A 6,150-nucleotide genomic window follows, 5' to 3' on the forward strand; every position below is an offset into this window, starting at 1 on the left:
TATGCATCACTAGGTTTATTGACGTCAGTAACTTCATCACCCGATATCAGCACCCAATCAGCATTATGTAATTTGTCCACCATCACCATAGGGGCAAGAGACTGGTGGAATTTCAGTATAAAACGAGCGCACAACAGCCCTCAGAGAGACTACCGTCCACTACCAGGGCGTTCACTACTGATACCAAGGATATTGACTGTGCGAACCAAATCCGTCGCGGTTGGTGCAACCCGTAAACTGCATGTACCTTTGAAATTGTATGCATGCCCGTTGGATAAAAGAACCTAACCACGATTGACCTAGATGTTTTACTACACTTACTACGATGTTAAGAAACCATTAACGTACCAAAAATGAGGTTGTAAATTTTTAACTTAAGTGGTGGGTTTTAATTTCATTTAAACTCGTAAGAGTATCGAATGGTTTTTTTATCAAAAAAAATTGTAAAGCTGAATTAATTTTGTTATCTGTTGTAAATAAAAAGCTACGTAAGTTAATGGTATAGCGTTTCTGGGGTACCATTTTTAAACCAGTGCCTTAGTTGTTTGCCGGCTACGCTTCCATAGCCTTGACCGTTCAGCAAGCTACAATACCAGTAACTACTTAATTTGTGACTCGACACCAGGGTTGACAGATAGTAGAATTGTTAAATACCATAGCCACATGTGTGTTAACATGTAAAAATAATTTATATTTTATTTATAAGGGACACACTAACCTGTACCATAACAAAATATATATATAGTCAAGAGTCGAGTCTATCTAAAAATGAGGGTACTTTTTTCTAAAAATGAGGGTACTTTTTATATGGCCTTCGAATAAACGTTTCGATCCCTAACATCACTGAAGAGACATTTATTGTCGAAATCCGGATCTGGTGTACTAAAAAAATATTGACACCTTATGTTTGTGGCATAAAATCGTGGCAACAAATTAACTGTTTTCTGTTTAGTATTAAATTTATATTAAGATCCATTTTGTTACATCTTGTGATCAATTTTATTTGGCAATCGCCAATGGCAGTCAGCAGGGTTAAAGAACATTAGTCAAATACGTTTTGTTTAAATATACTTTTTTACTTTTTTGGTCTTTTGGAAAATGTTGTTTGTGCTGTTTTTAGAACCTTCTACAACGAAATTTGTTTTACATGCACACGTATAAAATTGCGGTTTTTATCCAACGCAATCATAGGTTTAAACGTAGTTTTCAATTTAGATTCGTATATATATATATATATATATATATCTTCATGCCTTATATATTATTACTGTAGTTCGCCGCTAGATTAAAACTGACTTGGAAAGGTAACAAATGGCCAGCGAAAGCTCTTTTTGAGAGCCCAGGTGATCGTGTGGTCTAGCGGGACGGCTTCAGTGCAGGCGATTTGGTGTCACGATATCACAGTAGCATGGGTTCGAATCCCGGCGATGGAAGAACCAAAAATTTGCGAAAGCAAATTTACAGATCTAACATTGTTGGGTTGATGTTTAGACGAGTTGTATATAAATTATGTTCACAGTCATGTATCACCATTATTGATGGCGATCCGATGGATACATCTGTTGTAGGGTTGTCACTGACCTAGACGTACTTATGAATATAATTATTTTCTGTGACTGTATCTTACATTAATTTGTAAGATCCTTAACTATAGATAATTTAGCTGATCTGTAACAATAACATCTTCATGCCTTATATATCATGTACTGTAGTACGCCGCTAGATTAAAACTGACGTAGAAAGGTAACACATGGCCAGCGAAAGGTCTTTTTTGAGAGCCCAGGTGGTCGTGTGGTCTAGCGGGACGGCTGCAGTGCAGGCGATTTAGTGTCACGATATCACAGTAGCATGGGTTCGAATCCCGGCGAGGGAAGAACCAAAAATTTGCGAAAGCAAATTTACAGATCTAACATTGTTGGGTTGATGTTTAGACGAGTTGTATATATATTATGTACACAGCCATGTATCACCATCATTGATGGCGATCCGATGGATACATCTGTTGTAGGGTTGTCACTGACTCAGACGTACTTATGAATATAATTATTTTCTGTGACTGTATCTTACATTAATTTGTAGGATCCTTAACTATAGATAATTTAGCCGATCTGTAACAATAACATCTTCATGCCTTATATATCATGTACTGTAGTACGCCGCTAGATTAAAACTGACGTGGAAAGGTAACACATGGCCAGCGAAGCTCTTTTTTGAGAGCCCAGGTGGTCGTGTGGTCTAGCAGGACGGTTGCAGTGCGGGCGATTTGGTGTCACGATATCACAGTAGCATGGGTTCGAATCACGGCGAGGGAAGAACCAAAAATTTGCGAAAGCAAATTTACAGATCTAACATTGTTGGGTTGATGTTTAGACGAGTTGTATATATATATATTTATATATACGTCTGAGTCAGTGACAACTCTACAACAGATGTATCCATCGGATCACCAGCAATAATGGTGATACATGGCTGTGTACATTATGTATATACAACTCGTCTAAACATCAACCCTACAATGTTAGATCTGTAAATTTGCTTTCGCAAAATTTTTATTCTTCCCTCGCCGGGATTCGAACCCCTGCTACTGAGATATCGTGACACCAAATCGCCTGCTCTGCAGCCGTCCCGCTAGACCTCACGACCACCTGGGCTTTACAATAAAATAAAGCTTTCGGTGACCGTGTGTTACCTTTCCTCGTCAGTTTTAATCTAGCGGGGTACTACAGTACATGATATATAAGGCATAAAGATGTTGCAACAATAACACCTCCATGCCTTATATATCATGTACTGTAGTACATATATATATATATATATATGTGTATTCTTAAGAGCCGTGGAAAAGGTCTTTATTAATGAATATGTAAGTTGCAATGACTTATGATAATTATATAATAACTAATCGAAAAATTCAAAAAGAGATAAACATTCAACGTGTGACCAAACAACACATTTCTTCACGAATGCGCGTAGCGCATGAGTTAATTATCAGTGTTGTTCACGAGTTGAATATTTTTCGATATTTGAATTCTTTGATTAATAATTCTTTTTATTACATTGGAAAATGTTTTTTTTTTTAAATTAAAGTAGAAAATGTAAGGAACTTTATATCTTCTTATCATTTCCACCTATATGTTTTGATCCTATTTCATGACAACGCCTATTGTTGTATAACGTAGAGGGTGAAATAACCACGTGCACGTTTTTTTCACTGTGAAGTTATTGTTTTTATATGAAAATCAATGTTATTCATTGCAACCAATGTAATAATATTTTATACATACCCAAAACGGTAAATGTTATCGGAAGAAGAATGTAACGTGACATCCACCGTTCTTTGGCCCATATTCCAATTTTCATCGACACTTCTGTCGGTGCAATAATATGAAAGTGGACTTATCAAATTGCCAACACATCCGGTATGGCAAATTATGCTACCTTCACCAGTTACAAGAGAATCGTTACATGCACTGCCGGTATATGATAATTTGTATGTAATGTCTACCTATTTTGTAAGATGAAATAATAATGTTAAATAAAGAAAAGAAAATATTAGTTACTGCAAAGAAGTTCATTTAAGATAAATATATTTTGCGACAACCACAATTGTTAACTACATTATTAAAAAGATATGTAGTTAAGTTATCTAGTTTAATACATGTTATAGCAAGTACACACCAAAACTACGCGACTAGATGTACAGAAAATAATTCTGCAGGAACATCTTTCCTGACATACTTTTTTTCTTAGTTTTAAAAATGTATTAAATTTAAAGTTAGCAGTTATAACTTATATATATGTTAGTTATAGATTTTTTGGTACTCACGATATATGGTTAAATCAACCTATAAACAAGATTTATAAGAAGTGTATACTTTGTTTGAATCCATTTTCATTGATATGTTATTATTTGTATTTTCCGGATATGTTCCCAATTCTATAAATAATTATAGGTAAAACAACCTTAACAATGTAATAAAGCAACCAACTAGAACCAATTTTTCCATAAAGTAATAATTTCAAAATGGCGGAGTATCGAATGAAACAAATAGTTTCACAGCATGATTCAAAGCAAAAAACTGTAACAATATCTTGAAAGCTGAATCATTGTCCATACGAATCATAAAAAGAAAGAAAAAAAAATACATTTAAAAAATAAGAGGGACATTATATAAACAAAGTAATAAATCATATGAATAAAACCAAGAACACCTTATATAAATTAAATAAGTTAAAATCATTAAACATTAATTTCTCTTGTTTGAGGCAGATCATAGATTTGTTCGCCCTAGTTAAATATGACTATTCGAGGGAGACTAAATCTTCATATCCGAGGGAAATTCAATAACCGACAAAATTATTTAGAATAAAAGGATATTTATTTCAAAAACAGCCTGTGGCTGTACACGAACCACACACACGTTTATGGTTTGTTTATGCCAACCATATAGACATATATGTAGAGACTATACAACTTCTGAAATTAAATAATAATTGATGAACGGGAGGTTTTTTTTCACAGATACTGTATATAGACTCGAACTTTTAAACAGGAAATTCGTTATTAATAGTTCCAATTATTATTATAAAGTCGCAACTGTAATCTTTTAATTTATATTGTTTAAAGAAATCATCTATTGATAATACGCACTGAATTGGGTTAATTCTTTACGAAGAGCAGTAAATAGTGTTATTAGTTACTGACCGTACATGACATTTTGTACTTTTCAATTGATTGATTTCAATAGGTTCAACATTCACATCAGAGTGGTTGTTAACTTATTTAAAGGGACATTATGCAGATATGTGAATCAACTTTCCAATTCCGTATTTTCCCCTTTATAAGAAATATATTATTCATGGTATTCAATTGATTGATAAATCAGTCAATGATATGTTGAGGTTCAAATAAATCAAGTTTTATAAAGAACTACATTAGTGTTTGTTTTTATTTCCGCATTGAATTCTTCTAAAAGTGAAAGAAATATTTTTTAAGAAAATACAAATGAATATGATATGATTACTGTTGACATATGCAATTACTTATACCTTAGGATTCTTAATGGTAGAACTATATTAGATCTTCAATCGATGATTATTTCGTTTGTATTGCAAACCTTTCACATGACAACAATAGTGAGGCACTCAAATTGATATCAAATTTTACTTCCGTAAAAAAATACTACAGTTATGACTGCACGTGATACCCTTGACAATTATAAAACAATGCCGAGAAAAAAAAAGAAAAGCTTTAAATTACTCTTAATTTCATGGTTGCAACATGAATATGGAATAATATTTGGTGAATGTTTATTTTTATAAATTTGAAGTGATGGATTAAAAAGCGTTTATCGTTGTCACATTTTATTCTGATTTTTGAAGGGATAACTTTATTAAGAAGACTGTTGCATTGACCCTTTATTATAAAGAATATATGTTATATGTGTATTTAGAAAAAATATAAATACAATGTTATAAAAGAGGTGCGAAAGATACCAGAGGGATAGTCAAACTTATAAATCACATTACAACTTGAAGACAGTAATGCTATATGTAGATTAATGACAAAAAAGTAGAACTGGAACCATATTTTTGAACTTTGAAATGCCTTATCGACGAGAACCTTCAAATAGTCCAATAGTTATTAAAGGTACCAGGCTTATAATTTAATATGCCATACGCGCGTTTCGTCTACATAAGACTCATCAGTGACGCTCAGATCAAAAAAGTTATAAAGCTAAACAAGTACACAGTTGAAGAGTTTCATTCAATGTTGGCTTTATATATGTGTTAAAGCTTTTTAAACGCTATATATTGAATCTTTGTTATATAAACTATTTTACCATGCTTTATTATGTCTCGGTTTTGAATTTCCTTGGGTTTGGAATGTTTGTTGTTTTATTTTGTCCTAGTTGTAACGTTTGCTGATAAAGTCGAGCGTACGGTTTTTAAAAGTCATTATTGAATTCCTTTTTCAATTTACTTTGGCAAAAAATACAGTAACTAGTAACTAGGTAAAATAATTCATATCCGGGTAACTTGACTTGTATTGACTTATTGCATTGTTAATTTTGAAAAGACTGCACTGAAACACCTTTTATATTCAAATCGACTCATTCTTTTCAATACCATGCATATCATTCAGTTAGC

This window comes from Mytilus trossulus, unplaced genomic scaffold (assembly GCF_036588685.1).
Source record: "Mytilus trossulus isolate FHL-02 unplaced genomic scaffold, PNRI_Mtr1.1.1.hap1 h1tg000138l__unscaffolded, whole genome shotgun sequence".
In the NCBI taxonomy this organism is placed as follows: domain Eukaryota; kingdom Metazoa; phylum Mollusca; class Bivalvia; order Mytilida; family Mytilidae; genus Mytilus; species Mytilus trossulus.